Genomic DNA, 27311 nt, shown 5'->3' with positions numbered 1-27311 from the left:
ATTCCTGTCTGTTCCCACACTTTCACCCCCAGTAATGGCCACAGAAGATTGTCACTAATCCCCCATAGTCTTTTACTCCCCATATTCCTGGTCCCTCTTTGTCAGTGTTTCTACCCACTCTGCTCCCTCTGCCTTTTCACCCTATACCTACGCCTACTCTGTAAGGGAACAGAGTGTCTCCCTTGCGCACGCCGCCTCCCTCCCAACATTACACCTGTCTTGTCGTGGGGTTGTTTGGTTCCTTGCCTGGCTTTCCCCTTCAGCCTTCCGATAATGACTTTTTTGTAAGTGTGTGTTCATTTATTCACGGAAGAAGTCTGAATTCATTTCACTGAGCCGTCTGGGGAGCTCTTGTGAATGTCTGAGCAGGTGAGTGATTCATGCAGCTTGAGAAATGAGAAAAGACTTAGCTGAGAGAGAGGTTTTTTTTTTTTTTTTTAAATATATTTCAGTTTAAAAAGCAGGGGTGAATTTCAGTTGCAAAGCGTGTGGATGTGTGTGCCCTCCCTCATGAGTGTGAGTACAGTACGATGTGGAACTAACCCCTTCCTTCCGTAGTGGAACTTAACAGACTCAGGGAGCCGTACCCCAGCAAGGGGCTCGGCCACCCATCCTCAGTCCAATCAAAACAGCCAAATTAGTAGAGAAAAGCAGAAAAGGGGGAAGAGGGACAGAGATTCAGTGACCACATCCTATCTATCTTTGGGGCCCTGACATGAGGGTAGGGCTTGGATGCAAAGCAAGAAAGATATGTAACTAAGTTGTGTAGCCAAGGTGTGGCCTCCTGTCCATCACTGCCTCAGCTCAAAATCTCTCCAGCAAGGTCATCTGATGAGTTGTAAATCCTTCTCCTCTGGGGACCCCAGATATTGTTCTTCCCAGCCAGAGATCCCTGGGGAAACGACTTTCTTGGGATCCATTCTTTCAATAGTGTGATAGACAAAGAATGGGGCACAAGAGGTTGTTAAGACATCACTTCTGCTAGTCTAGCATAGCCCCTGTCTATTGCCCTCCTCTAGATGTGACCGAACATCTTTTGTAACCATTAGATAAATCCTTTGGAATGTGTGAACAGACATAGTTTCACCAACCATAGGGCTAAGACCGCTGTCAGACAGCATCTATGGTCAGCAGCAGTTTCTCCCACATTGTAACTGCCTGCCTGAGCACTTGAACAGTGTGGTGTTTATCTTACGATCTCCATTTTGTTGCTATCAAAGTTTCCCGAGGGCTGGAGAGATGGCTCAGAGGTTAAGAGCACTGACTGCTCTTCCAGAGGTCCCGAGTTCAATCCCAGCAACCACATACTGGCTCACAACTATCGGTAATGGGTCTGATGCCCTCTTCTGCTGGGTCTGACAGCTACAGTGTATTCATATAAATTAAATAAAATAAATCTTTTCATGAAATCTCACTGGGACATGGTGTTTGGGGAAACCTAAATCTGTTCTGGGCTACTGTCTCACGTCTGGCTCTAGAAATGGTCTCTGTCTTCCTCGAGATAAGAGCTATTTTTCTCACCAACACCTTGAGTTTGTGACCATTCTTCAGCCTCCCAAGCAGCTGGCAGCCCATTGCTATCTATGCCTACCAGCCCCAGCTTTTGGATTAGCAATAGTCTTTGTTCTCAGGTCTTTCAACTGTTTAACAACTTTGCCAAGGGAAAAGACAGGGACAGACTGAGCTAAGATTCAATTCTTTCCTTCCATTTTCCCTCCCTCCCTCCTTCCTTTCTTTTCTTCCTCTCAGCCTCTTTTTCTTTTTCTTTCTCTCCCTCTCCCCAATCCCCTTCTTTAGAAACGTAAGAGACACAAACATACAGGCTCTACTTTGGAAGCTTGGTCTGCAAAGTCTTCCACACCTATCCCAGTGAGAGGCAGGGTCTATGTCTCCTCCTTGGGGATCCGAGGATGTTGTCTCAGTGGCTTTTATGGTCAGTCGTGGGCAGGTGTAAGGCTGCCACATGATTTCTGAAGCTTCATCTGGTTTCTTCAGAATGTCACTCTGAAAGAAGTCCTACTGCCTGAGATTCCCAGCCAGGCGAAGACTGTCCCCTACCCCTCCCAACTTATTTGCTCCTTAACTCCGTGCTCCTCCTCTAATTCAGCCTTGTCAATCAGAGGCCTCCCTTTCCAACCCCATCCTCTCACTCTCTGTCACTAATTGCTACCTGACAGGGCTGGGTTTGCCTTTGCTCCTCCCGCTCTGGAATAGAAGCTTAGCTAATGATTCCTTTGAAATCGTAAATTGGCAATTTACAGTTGTGTAAATTGTTGGGGTCCCAAGTAAGAGGAGGATGTATAGATACAATGTGTAATAATTAAGCTAGTTAAATCAAACACCACTGTAAACTCTTTGTTCTGAGAACATTTGGAACATTCCACAGTTTTGAAATGTATCCCACTCTCTGAGATAAAAAGAATAGTTCCCTGGCCTGAGATTTGTCCCTTTTGACATCACCTCCTGGTTCCCCTCATTCTCCAGCCTGGGTAACTATCTCGCTATGCTCTGCTTCTTTGAATCTGAATGCTTTAGCTTCCTTGTCTAAGTGTCATTGTCTGTCTGGTTTATTTCAGTTAGCAAAGTGTCACTAGTCCCACACAAGTCCTTTGAAATGGCTACTTACTCCTCCTTCCCCCTTCTGCCCCCTCCTCTTGCCCCCTTCTGCCCCCTTCTCCTGCTCCCTTCTGCCCCCTCCTCCTGCCCTCTTCTGCCCCCTTCTCCTGCTCCCTTCTGGTCTCCATCTCCTGCCTCTTCCCCCCTTCTCTTTCTCCCCTCCTCTCCTGCTTCATGACTCTCCCTCCTCCTCCCCCTCCTCTTACTATTTGTCTCACTCCCACCTCCTCCTTAAAAATCTTAGCATCTACTTACTTCCAAATTGGAAAAGGAGAAAAGGGAGAGGTAGTTATTGAGGGAAGGACACGTCCTCTGCTATTTACAATATGGCCAGAAGATGGCAGTGTGTGTCCACGTCCTTGCAACTGTGTCCAGCTGTCTGAATTCTGGTCCAAGCTCAAATCAGATAAAGAGAGCTTTTCTCTTGTTCCTGGGGTGACCAGCTCTTCCATTCCAGCTTTTGAATGAGCTTTACCGAGAGGCGGACGTCTTTTGTGTTCAGAAGCCCTGGTGAGAGGCTGGAATTTGCTCGAAATTTAGCCTTTATCTTTTGGACTTGGAAAAGGCCTGCCTAGAAAACTCTGCCAGTGGCCTGTGCTGGTTAGATCAGAGAGATACTGCAGCTGCTGAGTCCCATGACCAGATGACCCATTCATCTGGTCAGAGCCATCTCATCTACCAATGAAAAGAAGAAGCAAGCAGCTTCTGAAGAGCAAAGCAAAGAAGACTTCCTTTGAAAAAGGACCTTGAGATTAGTTCTGGCTGGCAGGGTTACCTGGACTTCAACATTTCATTAATATCCTGGGATGTAAGGTGTTTTTGTTTGTTTGTTTGTTTGTTTTGTTTTGGGGACAGGGCTTCATATAGTCCAGGCTGTCCTGAAATTTGCTATGTACCCCAGTGGCTTTGAACTAATGATCTCCTTTCTTATGATCTTGAGTGCTAGGATTATAGACATCCACAACCCCATTTGTCTATGCAGTAGTGTTCTGTTCAATGTAGGAGGTTAAGAGAGAGTCAACTGCACAGAACATTTGCTAAGTAAGCTGGTCATCAAGATGGCCGAATATAGACAGGTAGATGTTAGGGACTCAACTTTCTGCCAAAGAACAAAGTTAAAAGAATAGGTCAGGGGTTGGCAAAAGCCAGGAGTCTCTATGGCCAGCCACCTTGGACAGCTCATAAACACTTGTTTTCCAGTCTCAGAGGATCCCATGCCTTGGCCTCCAAGGGCTTTGTACTCATATGCACGCACCCTGACAAAGAATTAAAAAACAATGAAAGTAAATTTCAATTTAGCTTTTAAAAACAGATTTATTTATTTTTTAATTCTATTTGTGTAAGCACTTGCCTGCATGTATGTATGTGTACTGTGTGTATGGCTGGTGTCTGCAGTGGCCAGAGAAGAGGGCATCAGACATCCTGGGACTGAAGTCATAGGTGGCTGTGAGCTACTATGTGGGTGCTGGGAACTGAACCCAGGTCATCTTAAAGAGCAGTTAGTGCTCTTTAGCTCCATAAAAATAAATCTTCAAAAGCAAGCAAACAAACCAAAATACAGAAGACAAAACAGAAGTGAAATCTGTACCCCATGTAGGATCCCCTGAGCCAATGGAGTAACATGGATACCAGTTTAATGATGCTAAGAAGTTTTGTCCTTTGTAAACCAGAGGGTATCAAGTGCTTTTAGGTCTGAGATAATGAATGGCAAGCCAGTCAAGGAGATGGAGTTAAATGAGTCTATTATCAAGCCTTATCAATGTTAACTCACTCCAAGGTGTTGCGGTAAAATTAAAATAAAAGGTTTCTTTTACCCCACACTAGTGCTGGAACTGTGAGGCCTCATGGCGTCTGTTTGATATTTTCATCTCAGTCAGCAAAGCGTCTCATCTGCTTTGCTCCATCCCATATCACACTGCTGATGGCTACTCTCTGAGTCTGGCAGCAATCTCTCTACCCATCTAGTTCCCAAGGCAGGTTGCCACCATGTCAGACACACACATCTCAATTCTGTGGCGGCCCAGTGTCCTGCCACCACACACTCTTTTGAATTCAATTAACTCACCACATGAAAGAACACACAACACAATAACCTCTGATCCAATTGATAAGATATAATTGCCCACCTAAACATACAAAGCCCTGTACACATTCATCCCTTATGAATATTCATAACAACCTGTAAATGTGCAGAGAGTAATGTTAACATTCGCCTCCATGTTCTCTTGGCTGCCTCTTCTTTTGTCTCCTCCAGTCTCCTCCTCCTCTCTAAAACTTTTCTCCTGCCCATCCTTCCTTCTCATCCAATGACAGGCCTTGATCTATCTTGTACCTGCCTTCACCTGCATAATGACATCATCCTACACAAGGTCATGATGAATTTATGCAATTGATTAGAACTATTATTTTCACTGTAGAGATGGGGAAAAAAAAAACAAACCAGGTAGACCAGTTGACCCAGGATTATAGAGCCTAAAGCAGGAAGAGTTTCCATTTTCTTTTTTCTTTTTTTTTTTTTTTTTGGTTCTTTTTTTCGGAGCTGGGGACCGAACCCAGGGCCTTGCGCTTCCTAGGTAAGCGCTCTACCACTGAGCTAAATCCCCAGCCCCGAGTTTCCATTTTCAATAACCTTTCTGTACTTGTCTCTCTCTCAGTGTCATGGTTTCTTCTAAGATTCCCTCTATCTGGCTGGTAGGGAATTTAACTGCAGGTAATGACTGGAATTCTCTTCTCATCTGCACAGGCTGAATTGAAGGAAGGAGTGGGTCCTGGGCCCAGGTTGTTCCCACATGGGGTGTAGCTGACTGGTTCCATAATAGGGGCCACATTCAGAGCTGCTTCTCTCCCCCTATCCTCACAAACTGGAGAAGTGCTCCTTGGGCTGCACTGTGTTGCAAAGACCTGCCTTCCAGATTCCCTGTCCCTGGGCACTGGCACGTAGCGTGTGGACTATGTCCACTCTAGGAATGTACACTCAGGATACTTCTGTCTCCCTTTACAACCCCAAGTCATAGCCCCTGCTACTTATGAATATTTTACGAATCTTCTTCAATTGTATAGATGAAGAATTTAAAAATAATTCCTAGGAAGGAGAAGGAGTTGTCTTAGTTTTGGTCATTCTTGTTAGGGAGGGAGTTGAGGAAGAACAGTGTGTTTGTAAATCCTTTACCCAACTGTAAATCTTCACAAATCAATCTAGGAAGGAAGTGAATCATGAATGGGTAAAAAGAAATGGGGCAAATTTTGGTTTAGAGATTAGAGATGGTAAGACCTAGACCCACTGGGAGATAATTGTTATGAAAACAGTGAACTGTATTTTAAGGCTGGGAATCAAAATACCTCAGAGGATTTGATAAACACTCAAATGTGAGATCCTTGGGTCTGTAGAGTCTAAAACTGTGCTTCATGTATGAACTGGCATCTGACAGGAAAGTTTGGTGATATATGAAGACCACCATGCAAGCCTAATGGCTATGCCCAGTGGCAATGAAGTGTTTGTATGTGGCATCTGTCTTTCCATTCATCCATCTATCCTCCATCCATCTGTCCATCTGTATATTCATCCATCCATCCATCCATCCATCTATCTGTCCATTTATCCATCTATCCATCTGCCTATCCGTCCATCTGTCCATCCATCCTCCACTTATCCATGAATCTGTCCATCTGTCTGTCAATCTGTCGACCTGTCAATCTGTCCATCCATCTGTCTTCCCATCCATCTGCCCACATGTCTATCCATCTGTCCATCCATCCATCCATCCATCCATCCATCCATCCATCCATCCTCCATCCATCCTCCATCTATCCTCCATTCATCCATCCTCCATCCACCCATCTTTTTATGTATATATGTTTTTTAAATGTACATGATTGTTTTACCTTCATGTATGGCTATGTATTATACATGTGTCTGGTGCATGTGGAAGCCAGAAGAGGGATCTCTAAGAACTGGAGTTACAGATGATCAGGAACCAGAAACCAAACCCAGGTTCTCTGGAAGAGCAGCTACCTTTAGATTGTATTAGACATTTTTTTTTGTTTTTGTTTTTGTTTTTTGAGAATGTAGTCTAGGCTGACCTTAAACTCTGCTTCTACCTCCAAAGTGTTCAAGGTACAGGCATATGCCACCATGCCTAGTTTGTGGGGTGCTGGGATCATATCCATGCTAGCCAAGTACTTCTGTATTAGTACTTTCTGTTGCTGTGACGACACACCATGACCAAGGCAACTTACAGACGAAAATGTTTAATTGAACATGTGGTTCTAGAGAGTTAGAGGGAATATGTGTGGCTTTTGAGACCTCAAAGTCTATTCCCAGTGACACACCTCCTCCAACAAGGTCAAACCTTCTAATCCTTTCCAAACAGTTCCAGCAACCGGAGACTAAGTATACAGACACACGAACTTCTGGAGGCCATTCTTAGTTAAACCACAACTAGCAACTGAACTGTATCCCCAGCCTCTGTAAACAGAATATCCTTGTAATAATGTTTTAGGAGAGCAAATTTGAAAAAAAAAAAGAAAGAAAGAGAGGAAATTGCTAAGTAAAATTATGTAAAATATGGGGATGGAGTATTAGGTTAAGTGCCTGGCATTTTAATGCCACGCCAGAGTGCTTTCCAACAAGCCTGCTTCAGGGCACTCTGACTCTCGGGAATGTCATTTTCTTTGAATTACCATCCACAATTGATTAGATCTCGCATGTTTTATAGCTCTGAAGACTTAGAGACTAAATCGAATCGAAAAGGAACCTTTTCTTTTGTTCCAGTTGAGAAGCTAACCCTGCAGATTAGGGCTTTGTTGTCTTATAGGAAATTAATCAATACTGTATCTGATTTACTCTTAGTTCACTGATTATTCTTAAACCCATTTCTCAGATCCACATGGAATTGCTCGTGCCTGAACTAATAAGTCAGATGAAACTTTGATATGTGCTTATCAATCACACATGTGAGAATCATGTCTATTAGTAACCAAAGATCCTGCTTTCCAGAAGCATCCTGAATGTTCTTAGGCTTGAGAGGTAAATTAAGGCAATGGAAACTAGTCAAGGGACAGCATTACATTGCTAGGAATAGCTTGAGAGGTGGAGCTTGGCGAAGGTCAAGCGAATAGTCAGGATGAAGGAGGTGGAGTTTGACCAAGGTTGAGGAAATAGGATGAAGGTCTCACATCAGACTAGGCTGCCAGGCTTCATTCTGGCCAAACATGGCACCACTGGGGTCCGCCGAGATGGTCAAACCATTGTACCTCATTCTTGTTCATTCTGTTAGAAGCCTAGAGCTAATGGTTCATGCCTCTAATCCCAGCATTTGGGAGGTAGAGGCAGGAGGATCAGGAATCCAAGGTCATCCTCCATTGCACAGTGAACTTGAAGCCAGCCTGAACTACATGAGATCCAACAAAAGGAAGAAAAAAGGCTTAGGGCTAAGTCTTGGCTTACTCGCCATTTCTCCTGTAGACAGAAGCTTCTTATGTAATTTCTTGCTTTCCTGTTGCTTGATGTTATGTGGCATGAGGGTTAGACATGATCATCGTTGTCTTGAATCAGAGCATCCATGATCTCCTACATGGGACCCTCATCAGGTTACGTCAACCACCACTCTTTCATGGAAGAGGGTGGTGCTCACTCTGCAAATGAGGCACACAAGGCCCTGCCCCTTAGTAAGGATATCTAAGTCATTAACCATTGCTAGGAAAGGGGAGATTCTTATGTACTATGGTCCCCTGTAAGTTGACCATGCTCCTTTAAGTAACCCCAATTAAAGGCATTGGTTTTCCAAGGGAGGGATTGTTTCCTTTGTCCATCCTTGTCCCTGTGATATATGTTGGTGTGCTGTCTTGCTACGGCAGCAGTCCTATGGCTCCGCTAGATGTAATAAAACATGTAACTAAGGCTGAGCCACCTGAGGGCAGAGTATCTACAGGAGTTTGGGGGTGAGGCTGGCCGCCTTCTTCTATAGTATGGAATGGCATGGTTCTTTGGTGAATGGGGTCTATTGCATGAGTCCAGAGATACCTTGAAAAGGGCTGAGATACTAGAGAACATATTGCAGTCCGTGGAAGTCATACGGGATAAAAATGCATGCTGGCTAAATTGTGGCCTTTGAAATGGGGAAAAGACATGTAACTGAGGCTGAGCTGTACTGGATTTTATGTCAACTTGGTATGGACTAAAGTTATCTAGGAGGAGAGAACCTCAATTAAGAAAATGTTTCCATGAGATTGGGCTGCAGGCAAGACTGTAACACATATTCTTAATTGGTGATCAATGGGGGAGGGCCCAGCCCACTGTGGGTGGGGTCACCTCTGGACTGGTGGTCCTGGGTTCTATAAGAAAGCAGGCTGAGAAAGCCATGGGGAGCAAGCCAGTAAGCAGCACCCCTCCATGGCCTCTGCATCAGCTCCTGCTTCCAGATACTCTCCCTGAGTTCCTGTCCTGACTTCCTTTGATGACAATCTGATGTGGAAGTGTGAGCTGACTAAACCTTGTTCTTCCTAACTTGCTATCTGGTCACGGTGTTTAATCACAACACTATAAACCCTAACTAAGATGGCTGCCTACCCAGAAAGACCTTGCAGGGTGGAAATATAATGGGAAAATGAGATAAAGATAACACTTTCCATGTTGGCCTTGGAGTTGGCAGAAAAAGTGGACAAAAGGAAACTAAGGTAGAATTGATACAAGAAAACCCTCTATGACCTTTAATACAGAGGAAGGGAAAACAATTGTCGTCGTTTGTTGTCGCCATCATCATCATCATCATCATCATCATCATCATCCACCATTCATATGCAAACAGGGGCCTTAATGGCCTAGTACAGAAGTTCCCTACCTACTTCAAGATTCAGGTTTATTAAGGGCACGAAGGGCACTATTGAGAGCCTGCAGTGTCTCTGGGTAAGGCTTGGCATGTGCCTGTGTTGGTAGGGAGGGTTTTCTTAACCTAGGACTATTTGAAAGTATAGCTTTCAGCTCTGTCTCTTTGGGCATGAACATGGCTGAGTAGCAGGGATGGTTGTAGGACTGTTTGCCTTCCTGGCCCCCAGAGGTCAGTGTCTCTCCACATTACATACTTCAGGCAGGGCTGATTGCAGTCCTTGTCTACTGAGATGACTCCATCAGTAAGCTACACTTCTCGTCACATCTGAGGCCATGGGGTACAGTGGAGCCCAGTCCTGAATAAGTGGCTTCAGCTAAGAGGAAGGGGGCTGTGGGCTCTGTACTCCAGAAGAGAAATATTTAACAATCACTGAGTACTCTGTCTCTGAACCGCTTGAGTTAGAAAAGATTTTTAAATAAAAAAATTAAATTGCATGTATGTATGCACACATGCATATATGTATGCATGTATGTATGTATGTGGGCACAAATCTTCCATAGCACATGTGTGGAGTAATCCATGTCCATGAGTAACCTTCTGGAATTGATTCCCCCCATCACACCAGTCCTAAGGATTGAACTTGGGTCAGCAGGCTCTGTAGCAAGTGCCATCTTGCTGGGTCATGACTTAAAAGATTTTATTTAGGGGCTGGGGATTTAGCTCAGTGGTAGAGCACTTGCCTAGCAAGCCCAAGGCCCTGGGTTCGGTCCTCAGCTCTGAAAAAAGAAAATATTTTATTTTTGGCTATGTGTGTACACACGTGTGTGTGTGTGTGTGTGTGTGTGTGTGTGTGTGTGTGTGTTTGTGTTTGTGTGTGTTTGTTTGGTGGGAGTATGTACATAGGAATGCAGACCATGCTCATGGGAACCAGAAGAAGGCCAGATTCCCTGGAGCTATAATTGTACGAAGTTTTAATGTCCTGTGTGATTGCTGGGAACCAAAATTTAGGTCCTCTGGAAGAGCAGCAAGCACTCTTAACTACTGAGCCATGTCTTTAGGTCCAACTGCCCCCCCTCCAAGGAAGACTTAAAAAAGAAAGGAAAAAGCCTCTTAAAGCTTGGCCTGGGAGACTGATTTGTGGGATGGGGTTGGGTCAGTCTGGTTGCTTTGGAAGGGAAGGAAGTGAATGTGAGGACTACTTGAAGCACAGGCTGAGTCACTGGAAGCAGTTTGAGGCCCCAGTGTGGGAGCTGCTGGTGTCCCTGTGTTAAGTGAATATAGTGTGCCTGTCAAATTGCCTTCCAAGCATTTATACTTACGCTGTAGATGATCGCCGATGTCAGCCATGGTCAGAGACACTTTCTGAAGCGGGTGGTGGCCACTGAAGAGACGCATAGCTAGAATCAAGCTGCCGGGAATAAGTGACCATTACTGTGTCAAAGCAGTCCAATGCTCAGCCTGAAATGGGAGAAAATGACCATCCATCTTTTCACCCTCTCAGAGGCTCAGGGAGCCTTGACAGAACAGAGGGATAGAAAACAATGTCTGAGTGGGAGGAATGGATTTAGTTGGATGGCTGTTCCCTCCAGGCTGAATGTGATCATTGACATCGTAAATCAGAGCAGCTGTGACCCCTCAGCTGAAACCCCTCCACAACGACCAGGTCCGCTGACATTGTCACGGAGGCAGTGAGGCTCAGCATGCCCCTCCCTGGAATGTGTAAGCAGTTAACATCTGCTGGGAGGGCTCTGGCAGTCAGGCTGTTGTTGCCCATGCTCCGGCAAGCAACTCCAATTGGCTCTCCATGCTACAGACTTGAAGGAATCCTTCCTTTGATCTTTCAGGAACAGAGGACGACATGACAATGTTATAGCTCTGATCACTTTGTAGAGTGGGGAGGCCATGCAAACGAGGAGCCATCAGAGACTTGGACAACGAAATCTCCGGCAGACCCAAGGAACTCTGGGCGAGCCTCAGGCAGTCAGCTTGAAGCGCGATGACTACTAATTGGCTGTGTGTACCCTGAGCAACTTCTTACATTCTCTTGGTATAAGGATGGGAAATATCTCTGGTGGCATCAAATCCACAGATCTGCAGCCTCACTGATTTTATGAAGGAAAATTGATTTCCAGTGGCCACTGAGTTAATTTGCAAATTCTCAGTACTAGTTGGAGATAGAGGGGGCTGAAATACTGTTTGAGACCATATCTGCCATGTGCACTTACGACGAAATGCTACTTGACCCCTCAGATTACAGCAATTTGCTTCTCTTAGAGCAGTTGTTCTCAAACTTCCTAATGCTATGACCCTTTAATACAGTTCCTTATGGTGGGGTGGCCCCAACCATAAAATTATTTTGTTTCCTCTTTATAACTGTAATTTTGCTACTATTATGAATCATAATGCAAATATCTGTGTTTTTGGATGGTCTCAGGTGACCCCTGTGAAAGGCCATTTGATGCACCCCAAAGGGGTCTCGACCCACAGGTTGAGAAGCACTGTCCTATGGCATAGATAAGAACTAAGATCCACGTATATTATATTTGGGTAAGTGTTTTAAAGACTTTTAAAGACATCATGCACATGGCATAGAAAAAAAGAGCAGGATCATGGGTAGTTTTAAAATAATGGTTTATTTATTCTTATTTTATGTGCACTGGTGTTTTGTCAGCTTGTATGTTTGTGTGAGGCTGTCAGGTTCTCTGGAACTGGAGTCATGAATGTTTGTGAACTGCCATGTGGGTTCTGGGACTTGAACCCTGGACTTCTGGGAAAGCAGCCAGTGCTCCTAACCACTGAGCCATCTTGCCAGCCCCATGGGTAGTTTTTTTGATAGTAAACATTTTACTTAATGGTAACTTCAGAAAGACCACTGACTGACAGTCTCCAGTCTCCTTGTTACAGGAGATCGTGATTGTTAGACCACCTTTGCATTTGCTATGTATCTAGGGATGGTCCTGTGCTTCTGATCCTCTTGTTTCCAAAAGCCTCATGGAAGCTGGGATTGCAGGCATGGACTGTCAAGCTCAGTTGTGCGTGGTGCTGGGAACCAAAGCCAGGGCTTTGAGTATGCTTGGCAGATACTCTACCAACTGAACCACACCACCAGTTTTGAAGAGTAATCTTTCCACTTTTTCTTCTTTGCCGGGGGGAGGGGCTTCCCACACGACATACAAGCAATCTGTCACTGAATAATAGTCTAGCCTTTTAAAAATTTTTATTTATTTTGAGGTAAGGTCTTGTTCTGATTTGTTCTTTGAGATAGAGTCTCAAGCTGGCAAGCTGGCCTTGAACTCATAGAGCTCGGCCTCTGCCTCTGCCTCTGGACTGCTGGGTTTAAGGTGTGTAACCACCACAGTTCTGACTGAACCTATACATTTGTGACCACTGTTGTCTAAATCGTTTTAAACATAGACCCTTATATTTCAGGGTATGGGGATTATAACTAAATCTTAGGAATTCTTGGTAGCCTGAATGAATGCTCTTATCTTTTCTGAAGTGGTTGGCCCTTGCTGATGTGACACCCAGGTTCTGAAATGATTTCAGTAGCATTGCTGCCTTGGTAATGCCCCGTCATCTCTCTTAATTTTCCTCCTTCCTTTCTGCATCATCCCCATTCCCCCATCAGGGAAGGGCAATGGAGGCATTCTCACCGAAGGCAGTTTGCAGATTAAAGGACAGACTGAATGGAAGGGGTCAAAGCAAGTGGACCTCAGTTACTCAAGAACTCATCTGTTAAGGGCTCCAGGGATGGGACTCAGGCAAACCAAACCACTATTTTTTTCTTTTTCCTCTAAAAGGTTTTGACTACATAATCTATACATCAATTCCAGGGCTAAATTCTGTGTCTATAAATGTATTTGCCCCCTTAGGTGCTGTGTCTGACTTTAGGATTCCTGGCAGTAAAGGACAAGATGAAGCCATGTTGTTTTAAGAGGTTTGTGCCTTAATGAGGAGCAGCACAACTGCATTTTCAGGGATGACCTGGATGACACGCTGGGGATCGTGACTTGAAGCCCTGCAGAAAAGGTTTCATTGCATCTGTGCAGAAATCAGATGGCGATCGTTGACTGTGAGTGACCCAAATTCATTTAAGCAGATAAGGTCATATGCTCACTCTCATAAACAAAGACCAAACAAAACAACATAAGACGGAATGGAATCAAGAATACAGGAAGGGCAGAATTCCAATTTCTATTCCTCTTTCTTCCTCCCCTGTGTTTTAGAGTCAGAGACCAAACTAAAACCATGGTAACAGGAAACATCAGCATGCAACTCTAAAACTTCATAACAATAGGTGTATGTGTGTGTGTGTGTGTGCGCGCACATGCATCTGAGTGTGCCTGTGTGTGTATATGTGTCAGTGTGCTTGTGTATGTGTATGTGTGTATGTGAATATGTGTGAATATGTATGTGTGTACATGTGTGTACCTGTGTGTATGTATGTATATGTATGTATATATTTGAATATGTATGTGTGTACATGTGTGTGTATGTGTGTGGGTGTACCTGTGCGTATGTATGCATATATGTGTGAATATGTATGTGTATGTGTGTGTACCTGTGTATGTATGTATGAATATGTGTGACTATGTATGTGTGTACATGTGTGTGTATGTCTACCTGTGTGTGTATGTGTGTGTGTGTATGTATTTGTGTGAATATGTATGTGTGTACGTGTGTGTGTGTGTGTGTATGTATGTGTGTGTGATGGTAGTGATGGTGACCAAGGCAAGATTGTTATTGGCCAGCTAAGGTCATATGTGTGTGTGTGTGTGTGTATGTGTGTGTATCTGTCTGTCTCTATGTGATTTTCATGGCAACTACTAGCAGGCTAGATCCAGTAATCTGTGCTGTACACAAATTGGCTAGAGGTGAGACAGTCAAGCTAAGCATGGCAGTACCTACCACTCAAGCCTATCTCAAAACCAAAAGAACTAAATAAAATAGCAATAAAACAAGAAGAAGTTCACTAGATGAAGGCCATGCTGACGTCCAACAAAATTAGATTAATTTGAGGAGCCAGAGGGATCCCCCACCAGAGAGCAGAGAGGCCTTGGCGTCCCTGGCCAGTAGAGTGAGACACGGTTTGTCATAGCACTGGGGAGGGTTGGATGAAATTGCAGCAAAGCAGTATGCGCTAGCTCCAGGCATGCTGGGATGTGTGTACAGAGATTGACATCGGGCTTAGGCTGAGATGAGAACTTCGGATCTTTGTTTCCTTGGAAACCGCAAGGCGAAGACTCGTGAGAAAGCTGGGTGCCAATCCTTATCTGGTGCTGTGCACCTGGGGTGGAAATCCAGGCTGTGTTAAAATGACTTCGATGAGCTGAGAAGGAAGGAGGTGTTTCATTCTCAATGGGATTTTTAACGGTTGAGTTTCTGACACCATCTTTTTTTTGAAAACAAGTTTTTTCATGTCCTTTTGTTAACTATAAAAAAAAAAAGCTTCACAGAGTACAACCTCTTCGTTAGAAATTGGATATATGGGGGTGCCAGGGGCTTCTGGGAACAGCAGCCTGACTTCTATAGCGTGACATCAGGAAGTGACTTGGGGTGAAAATGTCCCGACAGCTACAAGACTATGAAGAAGGACTTTTGGAGTTTAAGTATGTTCCTGAGGTGAATATCTGTTCACCTATTTGTTCAGGGAATATTTATTGAGTGCCTACTGTGTTCCAGCTGTTGTAAATGAGATATTTTTTTCTCCTTGAACGGTTTATAATCTGTTTCTGATGGAAACCCGAAGCAGGGAACAAACACATTACGCCCCCAAGAGGCCAATGGCGGGTATTGGCATAACTTTGTTTTTCAGCAGCAAAAGGTGAAGCTGTGGGCTCTAACGGTGAGATTAAACCGTGTGAGTGGAAGGGGGAGGCTCTGAGGTAACATTCGTTTTGAAAACAGCAAGTGTGCCAATGCTGACGACCCATGATCCAGATCCTGATCTCAGACGGTCCCTGAATTCACTGGCCTCCAGAACTGTCAACCAGAACGAGTTCCAGGGAAACAGGTGTGCACGCATGCGCATAGCTTCCTGCCTCGAGCTTCCACACCGCCGCTTCAGGACTTTCCCCAATGTGCAAAGAGTTTTCTAAGCCTACTTATAGGGTAGCTCGGAGAGACTAGGCGTTACTCTTGTGGAAGCAACCAATGAGCAGTAGCAATTGCGCCTCAATGTGCGGCCTCTGAGGGTCGTTCTGTATAATTCCGGGGACGAGGAGGGTGGGGCACCATGAGCATCTCCGGATCCAGGACTGAGTGTTGAAAGGCCCAGTCTTGAGTGCAATGCCACGTCATGCTCATAAGAGAACCTTCCTGGCTCTCCTCTACATCAATTCTTATTGATGTTCTTATGTTATTTTTGCCTTCCAGGATGCTCCCTGAGCCCAGGACAGGTAATACAGATGGACGCTCAGTCACTCACTCTCAGCACCTTGACCACAAGTCTCCGGATTTATCACATTTGCTGAGAAGAAGCTTCGTGGACCAAGGCTGGGGGCCTCACTGGTCTGCAGGTAGCATACACATTAGGTATTTGACCTTAAGTATTTGAACTTGACTGTACTGGCGGGATTTTAAACACTGTAGTTATTTCTCTCAGGAATCAGGAACACTTAGTGAGCGACGGCTGCTTCTCACCCACATGCTAAGGACTCCATTCCCAATCAGAACAGAATTCTGCTCCTCTTATTCCCATGTCACGGGTGCTTAAGGAATAGCTGATGAAGGGTGAACCACTCCATCATTTGGGGGCTAATTCTTTGTGTAGGAGGCTCTTTAGGTTTTCTGTCAAATTTACCAAGTCTGAAAAAAAAAATTGAGGAATGAGAATTCAACTCCCTTAATGACAGGCTGTCTTTCTAGTGACAGTTTATTTCAGGAAACGTCATTTGACCCCATTTTCTCAAATAGTTATGCCAGAAACTAAATAGTACTTCATGCTAAGCATGTGCCCTCAGGTCCCAAGATAATGGTAATAATGACACGTCCAAACTGTAGTGGTGATGACATCCAATTCCCTTGCCCCCTTTGTATCCTCCCACAGCTCTTACAGGATAACAGAATTTCACTGAGAACATGGCTGTGTAGCTGGAGAGTAGATCTCACATCTTCCTTGGTAGCTGGATATAAGCGTCCATTCTTTGATTAACGGAACATGAGTAGAAGCCATAGAACTTCTGCTCTTCCTGTCTAGGGGAAGTCTCTGGGCTTAGCCCTTTCATCCTTCTCATTGGCTGTCTGGAAGATGCATGTAAGAATCTCAGGTACCAGGTACAGCAGTCGGCATTAGCCTCAGTCTTGAATTGACCGGTCTATGCCAGCCACATGCTGACTGTGATACCTACCTCTGAATATGCTTGACCCATGGGAAATGGCACTGTTAGGAAGTGTGGCCTTATTGGAGGAGGTGTACCTTATTAAAGGAAGTGTGTCACTGTAGGGGTGGGTTTTGAGGTTTCGTCCTATGCTCAGGCTCTGCCCCATGTGGAATGGTAGCATCCTCCTTGCTGCCTGCAGAACTGAGTCTCTTCCCAGCTGCCTTCAGATGTAGAACTCTCAGCTCCTCCAGCCCCATGTCTGTCTGGATGCTGCCATGCTTCCTGCCGTGATGATAATGGACTGAACTTCTGAAACTGTAAGCCATTCCCAATGAAATGCTGTCCTTTATTAAAGTTACCTTGGTTATGGTGTCTCTTCATAGTATAAAATTAACTCAAATAAATCAGTAGTCTTCCTCTATACAAAAGAGAAACAAGCCGAGAAAGAAATTAGGGAAACGACACCCTTCATAATAGACCCAAATAATATAAAGTACCTCGGTGTGACTTTAACCAAGCAAGTAAAAGATCTGTACAATAAGAACTTCAAGACACTGAAGAAAGAAATTGAAGAAGACCTCAGAAGATGGAAAGATCTCCCATGCTCATGGATTGGCAGGATTAATATAGTAAAAATGGCCATTTTACCAAAAGCAATCTACAGATTCAATGCAATCCCCATCAAAATACCAATCCAATTCTTCAAAGAGTTAGACAGAACAATTTGCAAATTCATCTGGAATAACAAAAAACCCAGGATAGCTAAAGCTATCCTCAACAATAAAAGGACTTCAGGGGGAATCACTATCCCTGAACTCAAGCAGTATTACAGAGCAATAGTGATAAAAACTGCATGGTATTGGTACAGAGACAGACAGATGGACCAATGGAATAGAATTGAAGACCCAGAAATGAACCCACACACCTATGGTCACTTGATTTTTGACAAAGGAGCCAAAACCATCAAATGGAAAAAAGATAGCATTTTCAGCAAATGGTGCTGGTTCAACTGGAGGTCAACATGTAGAAGAATGCAGATCGATCCATGCTTATCACCCTGTACAAAGCTTAAGTCCAAGTGGATCAAGGACCTCCACATCAAACCAGATACACTCAAACTAATAGAAGAAAAACTAGGGAAGCATCTGGAACACATGGGCACTGGAAAAAATTTCCTGAACAAAACACCAATGGCTTATGCTCTAAGATCAAGAATCGACAAATGGGATCTCATAAAACTGCAAAGCTTCTGTAAGGCAAAGGACACTGTGGTTAGGACAAAATGGCAACCGACAGATTGGGAAAAGATCTTTACCAATCCTACAACAGATAGAGGCCTTATATCCAAAATATACAAAGAACTCAAGAAGTTAGACCGCAGGGAGACAAATAACCCTATTAAAAAATGGGGTTCAGAGCTAAACAAAGAATTCACAGCTGAGGAATGCCGAATGGCTGAGAAACACCTAAAGAAATGTTCAACATCTTTAGTCATAAGGGAAATGCAAGTCAAAACAACCCTGAGATTTCACCTCACACCAGTGAGAATGGCTAAGATCAAAAACTCAGGTGACAGCAGATGCTGGCGAGGATGCGGAGAAAGAGGAACACTCCTCCATTGTTGGTGGGGTTGCAGACTGGTACAACCATTCTGGAAATCAGTCTGGAGGTTCCTCAGAAAATTGGACATTGAACTGCCTGAGGATCCAGCTATACCTCTCTTGGGCATATACCCAAAAGATGCCCCAACATATAAAAAAGACACGTGCTCCACTATGTTCATCGCAGCCTTATTTATAATAGCCAGAAGCTGGAAAGAACCAGATGCCCTTCAACAGAGGAATGGATACAGAAAATGTGGTACATCTACACAATGGAATATTACTCAGCTATCAAAAACAATGACTTTATGAAATTCGTGGGCAAATGGTTGGAACTGGAAAATATCCTGAGTGAGGAAACCCAATCACAGAAAAACACACATGGTATGCACTCATTGATAGGTGGCTATTAGCCCAAATGCTTGAATTACCCTAGATGCCTAGAACAAACGAAACTCAAGACGGATGATCAAAATGTGAATGCTTCACTCCTTCTTTAAAAGGGGAACAAGAATACCCTTGGCAGGGAAGAGAGAGGCAAAGATTAAAACAGACACAGAAGGAACACCCATTCAGAGCCTGCCCCACATGTGGCCCATACATATACAGCCATCCCATTAGACAAGATGGATGAAGCAAAGAAGTGCAGGCCGACAGGAGCCAGATGTAGATCGCTCCTGAGAGACACAGCCAGAATACAGCAAACACAGAGGCGAGTGCCAGCAGCAAACCACTGAACTGAGAATAGGACCCCCGTTGAAGGAATCAGAGAAAGAACTGGAAGAGCTTGAAGGGGCTCGAGACCCCATATGTACAACAATGCCAAGCAACCAGAGCTTCCAGGGACTAAGCCACTACCTAAAGACTATACATGGACTGACCCTGGACTCTGACCTCATAGGTAGCAATGAATATCCTAGTAAGAGCACCAGTGGAAGGGGAAGCCCTGGGTCCTGCTAAGACTGAACCCCCAGTGAACTAGATTGTTGGGGGGAGGGCGGCAATGGGGGGAGGATGGGGAGGGAAACACCCATAAAGGAGGGCAGGGGGAGGGGGGATGTTTGCCCGGAAACCGGGAAAGGGAATAACACTCGAAATGTATATAAGAAATACTCAAGTTAATAAAAAAAAAATTCAAACTAAGACACTACCTATGTGAGAAAGAAATAAATCTTTCTCCTTGAAGCCAGGTTAATTTTTGGCAATGTACCACCTGGGAGGAGGGAACCTCCTCTGAGAAAATGCCTTCATCAGATTGGCCTATAGGCAAGTCTGTTGGGCATTTTCTTGATGGAAGATTGTTATGGGAGAGGCAGGCCCACTGTGGGTGGTGGCATCCCTAGGCAGGTGGTTCTGGGTTGTATAAGACAGCAAACTTAGCAAGCTTGCAGGTAGTATTCCTCCATGGACTCTAATTCAGCTCTTGCTTCCAGGTTCCTCGGTTCCTGCCCTGACTTCCCTTCCTGGTGAAGCATAAACACTAAGATGAAATTAACCCTTTCCTCCCCAAGTTGCTTTTTATCACAGCAGCAAAACTCAAACTAGAACAATCTAGTCTAACCCATGCACACATACATGTGCACACTAATTTATTTCTTTTGATTCACTATGCCCCTTAATCTGACTGCCATGTGTTTTCTTTTTAGCGCATTCAAGATGAATGCTGATAGTCCCTAGGCCAGCATTAGAAATGCAGGCACTGTCTGTCCTTGTCCAATTTACTATTCTTTTTCTTTATCCATCCATTATATCGTTGTGTAGAGATCAAGTATGCATAGGGTTCTTTGCTCTAGGGTATTAGGTATGTGGATGACACAAAAATGAATGCTTTCAGAAAACAAAAAATTTAGAGACTTCTTAGAAAGTAAAAACCATTACATTAGGAATACTTGTGCTGAGAGTTTTTTTTCTCTTCAGAGTTTAATTAGAAGAGAAAAAAAAAAGAGTCAGTTTCATTTGCGTTATGTTCCTCATTGTTATTTATTTATTTTTTTTGAGATCGTTCTTCCTGGTATTTTGTGTATTCATCTTCAAGGCCGGTGTTTACAGGGCCAATGACCATTTTTGGTGAGTGGCAGTAAAGCATGCATGAGTACAGGGCCTGCAGCACAGCACAAACAGCCGCTCTCCACACTCTCTGGAGAGTACTAAACACTGGGAACACCATTGCTCCTTCGGACTTCCTGTGTTCTAGGGGATTTCTAGGCTCAAACAAACTCCGAGGAGTGATGAGGACAAGGAGAAACTGAAGAAGCCAGCATCCAGGGTTTTCCAGGTAAGAGCCAGCCCTTTCTCCTGGGGGTAGGTTTGTTGAGGATCACTTCGTTTTGTTTTATGCCTCCCCCCAAATATTTATTATAAATTACACAAGACAAAACTCTAATCAGTAGCTTGTGAGATCCACAGATGTCCTGTTTTCAAATACGACTGTAATGATTTTATCTTCAAATTTTGTCACGATTTCATGTTTTACCTGACACACTGAATGTAACTGCTTGTAACTCCACTGTAATATTGAACAGTTATTGAAAGCAGCTATTCTGGGGCTGGGGATTTAGCTCAGTGGTAGAGCGCTTACCTAGGAAGCGCAAAGCCCTGGGTTCGGTCCCCAGCTCAAAAAAAAAAAAAAAAAAAAAAAAAAAAAAAAAAAAAAAGAAAGCAGCTATTCTGAAGTTTTAACTGGATGCTGTTCTGGATCTAGATTTCAGCAGACATCTGGTCAATTGTTGATGTAGCTATAATTGTTTTTATTTATTTATTTATTTTTTAACAAATGTTCTCTCCTCTTCCTCTCCTCCTTTTGGCTTTCTTTGTATTGTTTGTTTATTTTGATTTTTTTCCTTTTGATAAAGAGTCTCAGTGCAGCCTAGGACAGTCTCACACTTGCTATGTAACAGAGGCCAGCCTTGAACGCCTTCTGCTCCTTCTGCTTTAACCTCCAAAGTCCTGGGCGTATAGGCCAGGTACCATTGCTGCCCATGCTTGGCCTACAAAAGTATTGCTTTCCTTCGTAGGCAGAGAGAAGGGCATGTGGGGACAGACGAGAGTAACCTCAGATAGCAAAGAGGCAGAGAGAGGGAGAGGCAGGGATAAAGGCACAGAAGAAGAATCTGAAATAATACTTGCTGGAGAAAGAGAGAAAGTAACTCAAGGGCAAAGCTGTGGTGAGAAGGAACCTTCGAGTCTTTGAACTTTTATCGAGCAAGAAGAAATGAAGTAGGTATAGGGCGCATCCAGAATTTACCTCCTGTGTGGAAAGGGGAACCCATCTTAGCTATGGGTCTCATGTGCGTTCTGTGGATTATGCAAGCTTTTGGGGATTTAAAAATTGCAGATTGGTGCTAGGTGTTAAAACTAAGGGGAGAAGAAAGCACGGACATAACTTATATGGTTTTGACAGGTGGAGTCAAAATATAAAACTCAGGGGAAAGACCATGGTTCTTTGCAGAGCATGCTGGGGGAAAATGGTGGCAGCTCCAAATGAGATACTGGAGTGATTTTCTTATGTTTGGCTTGTCAGGATTCGTGTGTGTGTGTGTGTGTGTGTGTGTGTGTGTGTGTGTGTGTGTGTGTGTAAGTTTTGTTATGAGACAGTTTCTTCTTTTAAATGTATTTTTATCTTATGCATATAAGCATTTTGTCTGCCCTTATATCTGTGTATCACTTGCATGCCTGTTGCTTGCAGAGGGCAGAAGAGGCCACCAGACGCCCTGGAACTGAAGTTTTAGACAGTGCGCACTGCCATGTGGGTGCTCGGTATTGAGCCTAGGGCCTCTGGAAGAGCAGCTAATTTTCTTAACTGCAGCGTCGTCTCTCCAGCCACCCCCTTAAAACCTACATGTTAAAAAAAGGTTTACTGTTATTTTATGTGTATGAGTGTTTTTCTGCATGTATGTCTGTGCACCATGTTTATGTGCCTGGTGCCTGAGGAGGTTGGACGGTGGTTGTGAGTCACTGTCACACAGGTGCGGGGAACTGAACCCAGGTCCTCTGGAAGAGCAGCCAATGCTTTTAACCCCTGAAATGTCTCACCAGCCCCATGTGACAGTTTCTTACATGTATATAATAGGTTTTGATTGCTCTGTCAGCTACCCTCTCTTAAGAAGTTATATATTCTGACTACCGTTTTAACTTTCTTTTTTTTAAAAAAAGAATTCTGTATGTATGTATGTATGTATGTATGTATGTATGTATGTATGTATGTATGTATATGAGTACACTGTTGCTGTCATCAGACACACCAGAGAGGCTCGGATCTGATTACACATGGTTGTGAGCCACCATGTGGTTGCTGGGAATTGAACTCAGGACCCCTGGAAGAGCAGTCAGTGCTCTTAACTGCTGAGCCATCTCTCCAGCCCCACCATTTAACTTTGTGCTTGGCTACCATGCATAATTTGAACAAGGAAGTTAAACAATTTCACTTTTTTTATAAAATTTTCAAGGCACAGTAAAGTTTGCGTACAGAGACTATTCATAATCTAGATTTTATAGTTTATCACCATTTTAACTTTCTTGTACTGGAGACAGACTTGTGCCAAGTAAGCTGCATCCATACTGTGAGCTTTTACTGTGAGGCAGGTTCTCAATAAGTTGCTCAGGTTGGCCTTGAACTTGCAATCCTCCTGCACCAGCAATCCTACATGGCCAGGGTTACAGGCCTGTGCCATAAGGTCTGGTTCATCTTATTATTATTTTAACAAATGTAAAACGAAATGGTAGGGATCTTCATTCTAATCACTTAGTTCTAGACATACTAGCATTTGCCAGAGTTGAAGAAGATGATTGATTCTTTTTATAAAGAACTGTAAGGAGATGTAAAGTTGATAAGAATTTGATTTTATGTATGGTTTTTAGATGGCTTTTGGGAAGTCCCTTTACATATTTCTTGACATTTATTCTTGTATCGTTTGTGTCATGTGCGTGCATGGAGGTCAGAGGACAATTTACAGGAGTTGAGTGGAGCCTTTCCTTCCACCCTGTGGGTTCTGAGAATTGGACTTGGGTCACCAGGGGTTGGTGACCAGAGCCATCAAGCTGGGTCATTCAGTTTATGTTCACTGAATAAACATCAAGATGGTGGAGACTGTTAGCATTGACTTAGTGGGATGAAAGCATCAAAACCTGGCATTAGAACAAGATACTATCCCCCTCCCTCCCTCCCTCCTTCCCTCCCTCCCTTCTTTCCTATCCCCTCCTTCCCTTTTTTCCTCTCTCTCCTCCCTTTCTCCTTCCTTCCCTCCTTCCTGTCTTCTTTCCTCCCTCCTTTCCTTCCTTCCTTCTTAACTTCCTTTATTTTTGTATTTATTTTCAGATGCTAAAAAACCAGGGGCTACAAAATGCAGAATGGTCATTTATTTGTTTGTTTTGGTCTCTGACCCCTGAAGCCCAGTGGCCTTTGCAGTCTGCTCTCAGGGACTGCTGTCAGGCAGTTTCCAATTTCAGAAATGGGCTTCCAGGAAAGAACTTTTGATATGTTTAGTTCGCCATTAGCCGAGAGGAGCGGAGCCCTGTCCACACCACCACAGCAGCGAACACAGCACGTCCTCGTTAGGAGGAAATGAAGGAATGACTGTTGTCTGTGGCTGCTTTGGCCTTGACTCTTCTGTCTCGCCCTAATCCCTAGTTCGTCCTGTGCCTTGTGTGTGAGGAACAGCTCATTACCTTACTGAGTTTTGAGGTTCCTCATCATCATCATAGTCCTGGTCCTCCTTGGTCATAGGTTGCAATGGTAGACTGACTCCTCTTCACTGTTTACTGGGCTCTTAAACTAAGCACCCTTAAAATACTATGCAGGTTTGAAAAACAAAACAAACAAACAAAAAACAAAACAACAAAACCAAACCAGGCCCACACTCTGCACTGTTAGTTGCAAAGTTCTGCTAAATATTTGGTTATGTGCTGTTGGTTTTGGATATATATATATCTGGAGTCTCTCTCTGTGTCCTGAAACTTGCCAGACTGGTCTTCAACTTACATAGATCCACCTACCTCTGTGTTCATGACTGCTGTGACACACACACACACACACACACACACACACACACACACACACAACATTTTTGAGACAGGGTGTGTGTGAGAGTGTGTGTGTGTGTGTGTGTGTGTGTAGTCCTGGCTATCCTGGAATTCGCTCTGTAGACCAGGCTGGTCTCAAAAATTTTAGAAAACCACCTGCTTCTGCCTCCTGAGTGCTGGGATTAAAGCCACCACCACCAATGGTGTGATTGTGTTTTTAATACAAATGACTTATTTAAAATTGTAGCTAAAGTGCCAAAGAGGACTCAATGATGATGAGCAGCTCACACCAAACGTCCCCAAAATACCGTTCGATTGTTGATTTGGAATAATCTATTTTAACAAGAGCGAGCCTCTCCGGGTAAGCCAATGCATTTATGCAGCCATATTTGGAAGTATAGCATGGGAAGGGAAGGATTCCACTATGCTGTGGAGAGAGATGGGGATGTGAAAACAGTTGAGGACCACAGTGAGCGTCATAGAACACGTTAGACAGTGATGGGTCATGACAAAGGACCACAGTGAGCCTCATAGAACACGTTAGACAGTGATGGGTCATGACAAAGGACCACAGTGAGCCTCATAGAACACGTTAGACAGTGATGGGTCATGACAAAGACCACAGTGAGCCTCATAGAACACGTTAGACAGTGATGGGTCATGACAAAGGACCACAGTGAGCCTCATAGAACACGTTAGACAGTGATGGGTCATGACAAAGGACCACAGTGAGCCTCATAGAACACGTTAGACAGTGATGGGTCATGACAAAGGACCACAGTGAGCCTCATAGAACATGTTAGACAGTGATGGGTCATGACAAAGGACCACAGTGAGCCTCATAGAACACGTTAGACAGTGATGGGTCATGACAAAGGACCACAGTGAGCCTCATAGAGTACATTAGACAGTGATGGGGTTGTGACAAAGGCAGAGTGTGGCATGGAAGGAGGGCAGGGTAGCAATTATACACAGAGTGGCTTGAAGGTGACATTTGAGCACAGACGTTCATGAGGTGAGGGCCTTGGCCATGGGGACATGCTGAAAATATTCCAAGGGGAGGAAATAGGACATGCAGAGCCTGTAACCACCTCAGAGTGTCTGACTGATTTGAAGGACAGCACATGAAAGTGAGGAGTATAAAAAGTGAAGGTGAGGGATGGGATGAAGGCTCAGTAGGTGAAGCACTTGCTGGGCAATATGAAGACACGAGTTCAGTTCCTACAACCCAAGTAAAAATTGGGCATGGAAGTGTATGCTTATAATGTCAGTGCTGGGAGGCAGAGAGACAGGTGGATCCAGGGCCTTAGTGGCTTAGTTTAGCCTAATTGGCAAGCCCTAGGTTCTAGTGAGAGACACTGGTTCTTGATCTCTGGCCCCCATGTGCACACACATGCACTTGCTCTCACCACAGAGCCCCGTCCCCCGCCATGTTAATTAAAAACCACAGTGAGACAAATCAGAAAATTCAGGGTCAGATCACGAACCCGTCCTTTCCTCAGTAGACCAGGGAGCCTTGGGAAGGTTTTGAGGAGAAGTGGCTTCATTTCACAGTACTCTCTCGAAAGTGTTGAGAACAGATTTCGGGGTAAGGGCCGAACAGGGACCCATGAAAATTGTTGCAGTCATCAGGCACGGGAGATGAGGTTGTCTCACGATACGGTGTTTGCAATGGGAACAGTGATGGCTAGGCCATTTCCAGATAGCTCTCGTTAAAGGCAGAGTCAACTGGATTTGCTCTGTGTGCAGGAGGAGTGTGTGAGTAAGGCCAGGTTTTGGGTCCATACAAGAAAGAGACTTTAGTTGTCATGAAATTAGTTAAGGAGAAAAGAAAAAAAAAAAAAAGAAAAAGGAAACAAGTCCAGGAGCGAACCATTGTGAATATTGAGTATTATAAACATCGAAAGAAAAAAAAAACCCTGAAAATTTTCAGTTTTTCACTGAAATAAGCACAAGGTTCGGAGTCAAAGTGCAATAGGGAGCGAGTGACCCCCAGGCGTGGATGAGGAAGCAGCCGGTGAGCTGGGTTCTGGGACGCTCACAGGAAGGAGCCCGTCAGGTGTGTGCATGTTCACCAGTGTGTGTTAAGGAGACCCGAGTGTTCTAAGGAGAGGGAAGGAGTACACAGTGTTTTATGGATGCCTGAACCCACACTTGGTGAATGTGTCATTTGTAATTACCACCTCCCCGGAGTTGGTACCCTCTCCCCCCAGTGAGTCTTGTGACAGAAAATGAAATCTCTCCTTCTTTTTCAGTGGCAGATAGGTTGTGCTTTTGAATGTTTTTCCAATTCCATTTTTAGAAAGCTATTTAAGATATCAAAAATGATGCAAAAGTAGTTCAATGTCACCGAGTTCCTCTAAGCTGAGATGTATTTTTAATGGATTTTTTTTTACTTACATTTCAAATGTTATCCCCTTTCCTGGTTTCCCATCCATAAGCCCCCTATCCCCTCCCCCTTCTTCTATGAGGGTGTTCCCTTACCCATCCACCCCACCCTGACATTCCCCTACACTGGGGAGGGGAGTCCAGCCTTGGCAGGACCAAGGACTTCTCCTCCCATTGGTGCCCAACAAGGCATCCTTTGCTACACTAAGCCAAGATTCTTGAGATAAAAAAGAGAAGTCATTGCAAAAGACACAGACAGCTAGGGCTAAGTTGCTTGTTTCCCTCCGGTGACCACGGTGTCTCCTGCATGGTGTCACACCTGACACCTGAATCAGTTTGATGTAGGTAGGCTCTCCCTACATCTACTGCCATAGAAAGTCTGTGAGAATCTGAAATCTCCCGTCCATCATAACACTGCTGTTTCCTGGATTTACCGAGTGGAAGATGTGGTCAGTCCTTTGATATAAAGAAAGTGATCCTCTTTGAGTAAAAAATACTGGTGTTTTGTTTCACCAGTGAGAAAGGACTCGGTTTGGGGG

The 27311-nt window shown here is 44.2% G+C and overlaps 2 protein-coding genes across 4 annotated transcripts in view; one reads left to right on the top strand and one right to left on the bottom strand.

Moving 5' to 3' along the window:
* The window catches only part of Rpl29 (ribosomal protein L29), an 893235-nt gene that overhangs the window by 317302 nt on the left and 548622 nt on the right, over window positions 1-27311 (bottom strand). The window lies entirely within an intron of this gene.
* Window positions 20147-27311, top strand: part of Col6a4 (collagen, type VI, alpha 4) — a 116344-nt gene continuing 109179 nt past the window's right edge. Inside the window, exon 1 of one of the 2 annotated variants that reach the window (XM_039081569.2) lies at window positions 20147-20641. The gene's annotated coding sequence lies outside the window, so the exon portion shown is untranslated. The remainder of the gene's footprint in view (window positions 20642-27311) is intronic. The other variant, NM_001412226.1, reaches the window with a different exon arrangement.

Source organism: Rattus norvegicus, chromosome 8 (assembly GCF_036323735.1).
Source record: "Rattus norvegicus strain BN/NHsdMcwi chromosome 8, GRCr8, whole genome shotgun sequence".
Taxonomy (NCBI): Eukaryota; Metazoa; Chordata; class Mammalia; order Rodentia; family Muridae; genus Rattus; species Rattus norvegicus.
This window is presented reverse-complemented; position numbering and strand designations above follow the sequence as displayed.